This window comes from Notolepis coatsorum, assembly GCF_963971535.1.
Source record: "Notolepis coatsorum genome assembly, chromosome: 7".
NCBI lineage: Eukaryota > Metazoa > Chordata > Actinopteri > Aulopiformes > Paralepididae > Notolepis > Notolepis coatsorum.
The window spans coordinates 107,036,160-107,049,112 of NC_140171.1; the positions used below are offsets into that span (position 1 = coordinate 107,036,160).

Genomic DNA, 12,953 nt, shown 5'->3' on the forward strand with positions numbered 1-12,953 from the left:
TGTTAGCCAGTATTAGCCTTAATTAGCGTGAGAAAGTAAACTAACAGTGAACGTTTTTACATGAAATACAGCCCAAAAACCCTGCTGACAAACGTTTGCTTATTAAATACATTCTATACTATAATAATACAAACGTTTCATTGCCTCTCTGTGACGACAAAGTTGTTTAAATAAGGGGAGAAAAGTAGCTAAAACCAATGTATTTGGATGGGACAGGAAGTACCATTGGCAACCGGAAGTCAGCCGGAAGTGCCTACTTTTAGGTTGTGCAAGTGGAGAATGCACTTTTGTTGTTTGCAGAAGACATGTGCATGTGCTGCCCTCTAGTGGTGTTAGATAATAACTCAACAGCAGCCACTTCACCATTTCAGATTTTATATTTTATTTGTCATGTATAAAGTACATTGGTTCTGTATGAGCCCCTGAGAATGTGCTTCATACATTTTCTTCTATATTGTGGTCCAAGTTTCTAGTCATGAGTTTCCAGGTTGGTGATGGGTTTGTGTGGCCAGTAGGGGTACTTGACCTTGTCCAACTTGGTCCAGGGAAAGCCTCGTTGAGATGCTCGATGGTCATCTGGTCAAAGGAAATCATGTTGAGAGAGAGAGAGAGAAGCAGGAATAAAATTAAGTGTTGATTTTCTAAATTAAACGTCATGTAGGTAGCAGTGATGTCATGCAGTGCTCATATAGCAGGTAGCAGTGCTAACAGAAGCTCTCATGCAGCAGGTAGCAGTGCTAACACAAGCCCTCATACAGCAGTGCTAACACAAGCCCTCATACAGGTAGCAGTGCTAACAGAAGCCCTCATACAGCAGGTAGCAGTGCTAACAAGCCCTCATACAGTATAGGCAGAAGTGCTAACAGAAGCCCTCATGCAGCAGGTAGCAGTGCTAACAAGCCCTCATGCAGTAGGTTGCAGTGCTAACACAAGCCCTCATGCAGCAGGTAGCAGTGCTAACACAAGCCCTCATACAGCAGGTAGCAGTGCTAACACAAGCCCTCATACAGCAGGTAGCAGTGCTAACACAAGCCCTCATACAGCAGGTAGCAGTGCTAACAGAAGCCCTCATACAGCAGGTAGCAGTGCTAACAGAAGCCCTCATACAGCAGGTAGCAGTGCTAACACAAGCCCTCATACTGCCGGTAGCAGTGACTATGCCTCAGGCTCTGTCCTCTTGCTCGTACTGAGCCACGCGGCCAGTGTAAGTCAATCCGCTTTTGTTGTTTGCAGAAGACATAACACTGATTGCCTATGATGAGCAAAAACCTCAACAACCACACTTTAAAATTTAAAAAGGATACTCCTGCTTATTTCCAATGAATTAAATGATCAATTCTGACCAAAACATCTCTTCTCTGGACCACTATTGAGTACATGGTGTTTTTAGGTGCTTCTCTAGGGGTTTGTTCATTGGTTGGTTTGTCCGTTGTTTGGACGTGTGTGTGCGTGGGTTCTCTCTGTGGCTTCCTCTGTCACACAGTTGGCCGAGCTGCGACGCCAGATTCCTCATCCAAACACCAGTGCACTTGTTAGGTGGTCGAGTTGGCTGCAGCTCTCCAAGCTACAATACAATCGAGGCGGCCACTTAAATGTCCCTGGAAACAGCCGAATGTGTGCTTTTACCATACCATACTGATACACGTCTGAAAATACATTCTATTTGACATTACAGATTTCTCATTTGTAATCCTTGGGTTAGAAGTTATGGATACACAATGTGTAGAGCATTCGCTATGCCTTTTGATACACGCCTTTACACGGTTATAGCGGCCACCATACCGCCTACTGTTTAATGTGCACTCTCAGTAGAGCTTGTGTTAAGCCATGTCTCGTGGTAATAACATAATACTTTATAAAGTATTCCCTCCGTCTGGTCATTCAACATGGTGTCAGATGTAAAAGCGGACATACTGGATTATGCACGTTTCGAGAATGACAAAAGAAAATAAAAAAGCAAGGAATGATTTCTTTTATCGATTGAGAGGCTAACAAGCTAACGTTGAACTTGTAGCCTACTAACTAGCCACGCACATTATCATACAGTGTCGTCATGGCAGACGGATTCCGCAGACCCGATCCCCTGGTATTCAATGGGAACATCGCGGAGAACTGGCAAGTGTTTGAACAAGAGTACGACATTTTCATTGCCGCGGCACACTCTGAAAAACCAGCCCGCACACAGGCGTATATTGTACTCAACCTGGCAGGATCAGAAGCCATTGAACGTGAGAGATCATTCACATACGCAGCGGAGGTAAGAGCACCCGGCGAAGCTGGAAATGTCATCACTCCCGCGGAGTCTAAGGAGAACCCAGTATGTTTAAAGAGAAAATTTCAGGAAATTTGCAATCCTCAAACCAACATTACAATGGAAAGGCACAAGTTTAACAGAAGATGCCAAAACCAAGGTGAGACAATTGAATCATACGTTACTGATTTAAGGATCAAAGCTAAGAGCTGCGGTTTTGGAATACTGCGAGACGACCTCACCAGAGATAGACTTGTATGTGGCATAAGTGACGATGGTCTGAGAAAAGTATTGCTGCATGATAGTGAACTGACTCTAACTAAGGCCATATCAGTGTGTCGAATACACGAGCTGTCTGACCAGCACACAAAGACACTATCTGCAGTACCGCAAATGTCCACTAAAGTTGACAGCGTGCAACACAGTAGCCCCTTTCGTGACTTTCGGTTTGCAAGCCTGGGGCTTTTGTGACCGCAGTCACTGATTCTCGCATCCCGATCACCCAGCAAAACAACAACCAAGCGTGATCGCGGGGCTCGGAGTGTGTCAAAAACATATCAGATCTGAATTTCAAAGATACCCAGCGTACAATATGGGTTTAACACAGCTTCACGATGGGGTCTGGAAGCTCGGAGTTGCTAATAAACATTTTAAATCATTTCCATAAAATGAGTGTACTCACAGAGCGAACCTTGGCTGGTGCGTCCAGCGATCACTGCGCTCCCTATCGGTCCCTGTTGGTCATTACAACAATACACAGGAGACGCGCTCAGCAGATTCTACCCTGTAATGGCCTAGGGGTAATGACCAACAGGGACCGATAGGGAGCGCAGTGATTGCTGGCGCACCAGGCATGCGACAAAAGAAGTTGCAGAAGGAGAAGACGCCATCTTGCTGCCAGAGTTCACTGTGAGTACCACTTGTGTTTCCTAACAATGTTTTAAAATGTTTATTAGCAACTCCGAGCTTCCAGTCCGAGCCCCGCGATCACGCTTGGTTGTTGTTTTGCTGGGTGATCGGGATGCGAGAATCAGTGACTGCGGTCACAAAAGCCCCAGGCTTGCAAACCGAAAGTCACGAAAGGGGCTAGCAACACAGAGTCTCAAGGAAACAGAGATTTGAGACAAGACAGAAACCACAGTCAGAAAATAACACGCAGATCACAAATTGCAACAATTGTGGGGGCAGCCATGCAGCTAAGAGGGAGGTTTGCCCTACATATGGTCAACAATGTCACACATGCAAGAAATGGAACCACTACAAAAACAGTTGCAGATTAACACAGCAACGCTCTGGCACACAGAGGCAAAGGAGATCCGTCAACCAACTAGAACATTTGTTAAGTAATTGGTAAAGTATATTATTATATACTTATTTTTATGTGTCTTGTAAGCCCATATGGGCTGGGCATACATCTGTATGTAAGACACGAAAATAAAAAATATCAAATCAAATCAAATCAAAAGAACCAGAACAAGCCACAAGTGGTAGCGATGAAGAATCATTCTATGTGGACGGAATAACACTGGAGAATGTTGACACAATAAACGGTAATGCAAAAGGGAAAAGTGAAGCATTTACCACTGTTCATGTAAATAGCAAGCCTATCGAAATGAAAGTCGATACAGGAGCAAGGTGCAATGTCATATCATATGATGCATTCAAACATGTGGAGAAAGGAGAAGAAATCGACCGTTCAAAAATCACCAACTTGATATTATGGAGGAGATCAGATCAACACTGTGGGTTCAGTAACACTATCATGTCACCTAGCAGGCCAGCCATATGCACTGCAGTTCTACATTGTGGAGAGAAACGTCCAGCCACTGCTAGGCTTACCAGCATGCTTACGCATGGAACTAGTAATACTAAACAAGGAGGTTCACCAACTCAGTGTGAATGACAATGCTAACCTGCCCCATCAGATCTTTACAGACTATGCTGATCTTTTCCAGGACAAACTTGGCAAGCTACCAGTAAAATACTCCATGAAACTAGATCCAGATGTACAGCCCGTCGTCCGTCCAGCACGCCGTATTCCCTTGGCCATGCAGGACAGAGTCAAGGCGGAGCTTGACAGGATGAAAGACCTAGGCGTCATCGTTTCCGTCTCGGAGCCAACGGAATGGGTGTCATCCATGGTGGCCAGAAATAAAAAGCAAACTGATGACATAAGAATCTGCATCGACCCCAGAGATCTCAACAAAGCATTAAAACGTCCCCACCATCCTATGCGTACTGTTGAGTCGCATCACAAATGACAAATGCAACAGTGTTCTCAGTCCTAGACGCCAAAAGCTCTTTCTGGCAAATCTCCCCTGTGCCATCATCGTCGACGACATTCTTGTCGGAGGCCGAGATGTAGCAGAGCACGACAGAAACCTGGTGAAGATATTGAACCGTGCACGTCAGGTGAATCTGAGACTCAACCCCCTCAAGTGCAAGTTTCGACTGGCTGAGGTCTGCTATGTCGGTCACGTGTTTACCAGTGATGGCCTAAAAGCGGACCCATCCAAGACCAAAGGCATCGCCGAACTGCCAATCCCTGAGGACGTCACAGCACTCCAGCGCTTTCTCGGCATGGTCAACTACCTCGGGAAATTTAGCCGAGGCTTCAGCGAACTTTCAGCTCCGCTGAGACAACTCACACATTGACATTGCTAAAGCAGCACCAGGATGCATACGACACTCTGAAGTAGGGATGCACGATAATTATCGGGCCGATATCAGCAATTATGACGTCATCCCGATAAACCCGATAACGTTATTAATAGCTCCGATAATATAATATATTTTTTGGTAAAAAAAAATGCGGTGTGGGTGAATTGGAATGAAGTGCGTTTGTTTTGTCTGTAGGCTCCTCCCGTTGTGTCAGTACTGTGGTACGACTGACAACGTGTGGTTTAGGAACAGGGCGTTTTACACAAATCCAGCGCTCCCTTTCTTGGCTGTGACGTAACCACGCAAGTTTCTGGAAGCAGCGCAGACGTTTTAACAACAAAGATGACCGCGTCGGTACTCGGATTTTCAGAGGAAAAAGTTCACTTGCTATTTGTAATAAATGAAATGCAGAAGTTCCACAAGGAGGGAAAAGGGCAACAACTTGCAATACATCCAGCCCGACGGGTCATCTGCGGCATCACCACCGCCACGACGGTGTGTTATTGTGTTAACTTAGAAGCCCACGACGACGCGAGGAGCTAAGCAAAGCTAGCCCCTTTCGTGGCTGTGATGCAACCCTTGGTTGAATACGCAGTCACTTATTGCTCCGTAGTAGCCAGGTTAATTTGCACCACCAAGGACTGCTTAAAAGCTAGCGGCTTAGCAAACGACTCGTCAATAGGTACAAGCGTGCTCGCGCCGTTGTCGCGGGCCCCCAACACCGTGGCGGTGGTGATGCCGCAGGTGACCCGTTGTTGTGGTGGTGATGTGAGGTGGTGATGTGTCCACTCAAAGCCCCTTTTTCAAGGCTCCGCTTTGAAAAAAGAAGAACAAAAAGCTTCGAGCGTCTTAGGTTGGATGCACCACAAGCTGTTGACGGATTGTGAATTTTCATTTGGAAAAATAAATATAGTCACTTTATCAGTCAAAACTGTTGTCTTGGCTTTTGTTTCTGTTGTCTGGTTAGGTCACATTTAAGTTGGTGTTAAGTTATTGTCCTGGGAAGTCTTTTTATGTATTATTATTGTATTGTGATATGTTTTGTTTCATGTTGAAAAAAGAATTTTTGATCAAAAAATATATATACATTAAATGTTTTTTTATAATACAATAAATATCGGTTATCGATATCGGTTATCGGCTTGAGGAGCATAAAGTTATCGGTATCTGTGTCAAAAAAGCAATATCGTGCATCCCTACTCTGAAGGGAGGCATGTCTAGCCCACCTGTCCTGTCGTACTATGACGTTCATCGATCAGTCACACTCACCTGCGACGCTTCACAACACGGACTTGGAGCAGCATGCTTGCAGGAAGGCAGACCAATTGCCTATGCGTCACGTACGCTGACTGAAACACACTACGCACAAAAATAGAGAAGGAACTCTAGAAATAGAGAAGGAAATTGCATGTTCGAAATTTAATGATTATGTCTATGGAAAACCAGTAACTGTGGAAACCGACCACCAACCCCTGGTCACAATCATCACAATAAAGAAAAAAGAAAGAATGTTTACTGGGTATCTAAAATAATTTGTGCATTGAGTCAGTGGAGTTAAATGAGATACCATGTTTTTATTATTTTACATATTTCAACACTATGGGTTAAGAGAATACATGTAGGCCTAAGTTACCAGTATGTGTACATATCGGTGTTAAAGATTACACAATTTTGTTTTATAAAAGGCCCTATTGGGCTGAGGGGAGATGCTGGTAATCGGAGTGCCAAAAAACATGACTCACTCCATAATGGGTCCACAAGATTATGGCCAGAAGCAAAAGGAATGATGCTAGATGAGGGGATAGCTTTTAGGTTGAAAATAACCTCAAGTTTCAAGTTCAAGTTTGCTTTTATTTGTCACGTATAAAGTACATGTACATTACAGTGAAATGCTTGGTTCTGTACGAGCCCCCTGACAATGTGCTTCATACAGTAAAAAAAAAAGTAAGTAAAAGAGAAATAAAGTCCCACCACTATACAAATATACAATATACAAACTTGTACAAAAAGTACAACCTATGTACAATGAAGTAAAATGCAGACAATGAGGTACAAAAATGTAAACTTAAAAAATGCAAAAACGAGTAATGGATGTAGTGCAAATCTCTTTAATAAATAGATCAAATATGGTATAGTATTAAAGTGTCTAAAGTGAGTGTTTGCTTAAAGTGAGTGTGTGCATGTGGATGTGTAGATGGGTGGGTTTTTTTTTTTTTTTTTAATTAATAGTTTGAAACACAAAACAGCTCAACATAAATACAGTACCATACAGACAAAACTAAACTCACAAACAATAAACAATACAATACAGTACAATACAGACAAAACAAAACTCACAAACGGTACAATACAGACAAAACATACTAACAAAATGGGGGGGGGTGGGGGGGGTGCAGATCAAACACTCCTGCTTTCAGTCATAAGTATTCTCCAAATATGTCCTTATATAGATCCAGGGACCGTCCTCTCCATGGTCATGTTCAGTGAGCGTTGAGGCTGCTCGTTCCATTGTCAATAGGTCCATGAAATCCCTCATCCAGGTGTCCATACAGAAACAATTTGGCTTTTGGATCTTCCAGTTCATCATGATAGTACGCTTAACTGACATATGTGCTAGTGTAATGATGCGTTGCGTAAGTGCTGATTGTATACCAACTACCCCTATGCCCAAGAGGCAGACTTTTGGACATAAGGGTATCTTAACACTGAGAATAGAGGATAGTCTTAAAATGACCTTGTGCCAAAAACTCTTCACTGTGGGGCAATGCCACAACATGTGGATGAGTGTGCCTACCTCCCCACATCCATGCCAGCACAAATCTGAGATGGCTTGATCCATTTTTTTAATTTTACATGGTGTAATATAAGCTCGATGAACTACCTTTAATTGTATCATTTTATATCTTACACATTTTGATGATGTTGTTGTATTTTTTAAAACCGTCTCCCATTGTGGAGCAGTCAAGGAGACCTTCAAATCCCTCTCCCACTGCTGTTTAATGGAGGCCAGGCCATCTGATGAGCTAAGTGAGAGTAACCTATAGATCTTAGATACTGACCTCCTTTCTGAAGCGATCCTTCTTAGTTTGTCATCCAAATCCTTATGTATCCCCATATCTCTATTTTTCATGGATACTGATCTTACTACAGATCTCAACTGAAAGTACAACATGAATTCACTATCTCTTAAATTATACAGATCTTTCAATTCATTAAAAGGTATCGTCTCTCCATCCTTCACAATCTGTCCTAGTTGATGTATTCCTTTACCCTGCCATGAAGTATTTACTAGTGTGCTGCCCCCAGCCATTAACAGGGGGTTAGACCATATGGGGCATGAAGGTAAAGAGATCCCTTTGAAGGCTAGCCGTTTCTGTAGGGTTTTGATTATCTCACATGAAAATCTTATTATCGGGTTATCCATTTTAAAGTTAGGTTTGGGGTGAAACCATAATGATACCAAGGATACCGTCTTACTAAGTTCTGATAAAATATTCTCCTCAATCCATTTCCAACTGCCTATTTCGGTCTTGCATATGTAACCCCATGACAAGGGGAATCTGGCATTATAAGAGAGATAGTATGAGTAAACATCCGGAATACTAAGTCCACCGCTATTTCTTGGTCTCATCAATTTCTTGTAGCTGATTCTAGGTGTCTTCTCCCTCCATAAGAAACCTGTAAATAGCTTATTTATCTCTTTAAACCAATACGAGGGGAATTTGAGTGGAACAGCTGATATTAGAAATGATATTCTAGGTAAAATATTCATTTTTATTATCTCTGCTCTACCCCATAATGAAATGGGTAACACTGTCCATCTCTTAATATCCTCCCTAATTGTCTTCAAGAGGTGTGGACCATTAGAATCAAAAATCGTGTCTATAGGTGTCCGGATGTTTATTCCGAGGTATCTCATACCTTGTGATCTCCACTGTAAGGGGGCAGAACCAATATGTGAAGGATGGGTCAGGTTATTCAGAGGAATAGCTTCACTCTTATTAAAGTTCACCTTATATCCTGAAAACTCCCCAAATGCTTTAATCAGCTTCATCACCTGTGGGATTGATTGACAGGGTTGTGTTAGTGTTAATAGTACATCATCTGCATACAGATTAGCTTTAAAGTCATGCCCCCCAATATTGATGCCCGTGATTTTCTCCTCTGCTCGTATGGCACATGCCAGCGGTTCGAGGGCGAGGATGAAGAGTGATGGAGAAACCGGACAACCCTGTCGGGTGGACCTGAATAGCTGAAACGGTTGAGATATAATGCCATTTGTTTTAATTGAAGCTAGTGGTTTGTTGTAGAGCGCCATCACCCAATGTATGACCGTGGGTCCAAAACCGAATCTGGTAAGAACATAAAACAGATAGTGCCATTCTATTCTGTCGAAAGCTTTCTCAGCATCCAAGGATAAAGCTACCGCTGGTTGTTGTAGGTTGCCCGCTTTTGACATGACATGAAATAGTCTCCTCATATTATTAGAAACGTGGCGGCCTTTAATAAACCCTACTTGATCAAGGTGGATCAGTGAAGGCATGACTGTCTCTATGCGCATGGCCAGGATCTTAGCAAATAGCTTATAATCGCTGTTCAATAAACTTAAGGGACGATAATTACCCATTTGTGAGTGATCTTTATCAGGTTTAGGTAACAAAGAGATAGTAGCCTGGCACATACTCTGAGGCATGGATTGATGAACTATTATGTCATTGAATACTAGTGTAAGCAGTGGGGTTAGCCTGTGTTGAAACTGTTTGTAAAACTCTAAGGTGTATCCATCATTCCCTGGTGCTTTCCCTGTTGAAAGGAGGTTCATGGCAGATATGATTTCTGATTCTCTGATAGGACCCTCTAAATGCTCCCTTTCTACCTCTTGTAATGTGGGTAAGGATATGTCCTTAAAAAATATATCCATGTCTTCCTGTTTTTTAGATCCTTCTGACTGATAGAGTTTACTATAAAAATCACTGAAAGCTTTATTAATTTCTGTTTGTTCATAAATAACTGCACCTGTACTATCACATATAAATGGTATTGATTGGCGATTTTCTAATTGTTTTAATCTTAGTGCTAGCATCTTACCGGCTTTATCTCCTGATTCAAAATATTTCCTACTGAGTCTGAAAAGAGCAAACGCTGTCTCCTCATGTATAATTGATTGCAACTCTGTCTTAAGAATCAACATAGTATTTTTCAGTTGTATATTTCCAGGGTTAAGCATGTGTTGTGTTTCTACAGCCTTAAGTTCTAATATTAAGTTGCTTTTCTTCATTATCATTTTCTTCTTTCTGGCTGTAGAATAGCTAATAATCCACCCTCTGCAAGTTGCTTTGAATGCTTCCCACACCATTTGTATTGAAGGGACAGATTTTAGATTAATATTTATAAATTCAGTTATTCTCTCATTTATCAAAGATACAAACTCTTGATCTTTTAGCAAAGAGTTGTTAAATCTCCATTGTTTACTTTTGTGATTGTTTACAGAGAGAGCTAAGCGCACTGACATGGGGGCATGATCTGAGATTATAATATTATGGATGTTGCACTCTATCACATTCTCAACTGTACATTGTGAAAAAAGAAAGTAATCAATCCTTGAGTACGAATTATGAGCGTGTGAATAGAAAGTATATTCTCGGGCAAGAGAGTTTACTACCCGCCATATGTCTGTCAAAGCCAGAGATACCTGCAACTCATTGAGCGCTGCTGACAATGCACCATCTGATATGAGTGGGTGGCCCGATCTATCCACTGCCGGGTCACTAACTAGGTTGAGATCACCTCCTAAATAAATATGGTCTGCCGCAAAATGAGATAATGCCACACTCAATTTGGATAGAAATTCGGCCTGACCAATATTGGGTGCATAGACATTTACTAACGTGCATTTAGTATTTTGTAAAAAACCTGATAGAATGATAAACCTGCCATCCTTGTCAATAATTTTTTGAGATAGTCTAAACGTCAGTCGTTTTGCTATTAAAATACTGACGCCCCTAGATGCCCCGGTACCTGGTGCTGAGTAGGCCTGGCCTACCCATCTCTGTCTCAACTTAATAGAGTCCTCATCCTTCAAATGTGTCTCCTGCAACATCGCAACATCACAGTCCAGGGATTTCAAATGACTAATGACTTTATATCTCTTTGTTTTATTTGAAACCCCGTTTACATTCCAACTAATCATGTTAATTGTGGCCATCAAAAATTATATTGCGCTTTAGCTTGTTGAAAAGGTTGGATAAAAAGGAAAATACTGAATATATGTTGAAGTTATCAATGGTCTGCACCAACAAGGGGAAATACACACAAAACACATAACAAACCATACAAGAAGTGCCAATAAAAGGGCACACACATAATATAAGGGAGATAGAACCTGTGTCCATCCCCTGTCCGTGAACAAACTGATAAACACAGTTATCCGCACGCAGTGATCAGACCATGTCCTTAATTAAATGCATGATCCGTGCATCCGAAATTATTACTATAGGGGCAGTGCAATACATAACCTCAGAAAACAAAATAATATATATATACCTACATATACACATATATATATATATACATACATACACACAAACCAAAAAAAAATGTATTATAATAATAAACAGTATAATGAAAGAGGCTGCCCTTAATGTTCATTGCATACCTTGCACGGGATCTTGCTCAAGTCATCACCCACACTAAATAACTCAGTTGTCATGTCTGCTGTCAACTGTCAACTGTCAGTGAGTGGTGGGCGTGTCATACCTCTATGCTCTGTCCATTAACCAAAAATATTAGGAAGCTTGATCTTCAATCCTTTCGCTGCATCCGTGGGGTTATTATAGATGGATGTTTCGCCGTCGATGGTGACTATCAGCCTCGCAGGGTACAGTATACCATTACGGACATCCGCGTCCCACAATTTCTTCTTGATGTCGGTATAACCGGCGCGCTGCTTTTTAATTTCCACGGGTAGATCCTGGAATGCGTGAAGCGGCCTTCCTCCCCATGTCAGCTTCTTTTTCTTCCCCGCGGCTCTCAAGATGTCCTGTCTGTCGTTCCATCTCAGCAGCCGTATAATGTACGGGCGAGGAGGTGCCGATGGGTCTGGTCTGGGTCGGAGAGTCCGATGGTGCCTTTCTACCTCTGGTACCTGGTCAGTGTCCTTTAAATCCAGGATGTATCTCAGAATGCCATTAATCATATTATTCGGGTCACCGGCTTCCTCTCCCTCTTTCAGGCCGACCAATACGATGTTATTTCTCTTGCTCTGCGCTTCCATGTAGGTTAATTTGGTTTTCAAGTAGTCCACGTCTCCCGTCAGGTCTTTCAAAGTTTTGCCGTCTACGGCCATCTGGTCTTCTACCGCTCCGATACGGTTCTCCGCGTTGGATATTCTTTGCAGAATAGCCCGTGTGTCCTTCTTTACTCCGTTGATCGATTCACTGAGCTCATCAAACCTTAGCTGGAATGAATCTTTGATGATAGATACCTCCGCAATTAGGTGCGACGCCCAAGCAGGGGTGTCTTTGTCTGACATAATTTGTTTGGCAGAACGCCAATCGATTTCACGTTTCTTAGACAACAGTCTTGTCTCTGCACGGTTGCCAGGACGTGTCATTCACACATCTAGTGTATTGAAACCTTTTCCTGAAGTTGCGCGGATTTTTCTTTCTTTAGAGGTGAAATAATAACTTAATTGGTCTGTCACTTACGAGAGCGAACTACCGTGCCATACCGCCGTAGTCACGTGACTCTCTAGATGGGTGGGTTGATGTTACATAGAGTCATTGAGCATCCTCCTGATGGCCTGGGGATAGAAGCTGATTCGCTGGGACACTGGACATGGACGGCGCTGGTCTGTGTGTCGCCAGGTCCAGAGGCCTGCAGGCCTGTGAACTGTATGGAAGGACATCTATGAGTTACCATGGTAACAAGAGGTTGTATAACAATTCACTAAAAAAATTATTCGAGTCCTGATTATTTATAGAATATGCAGAATAAAAATCATACATTGGTTTGTTGCGCTTCACTTGACTCGCCTGTACTG

The 12,953-nt window shown here is 42.5% G+C and overlaps 1 pseudogene across 1 annotated transcript in view; it reads right to left on the reverse strand.

Moving 5' to 3' along the window:
• Positions 1-469: 469 nt before the first annotated feature.
• The window catches only part of LOC311231717 (ATP synthase subunit d, mitochondrial-like), a 53,569-nt pseudogene continuing 41,085 nt past the window's right edge, over positions 470-12,953 (reverse strand). The window contains exon 2 of the transcript in view: positions 470-576. The product of the transcript in view is annotated as an ATP synthase subunit d, mitochondrial-like (transcript). The remainder of the gene's footprint in view (positions 577-12,953) is intronic.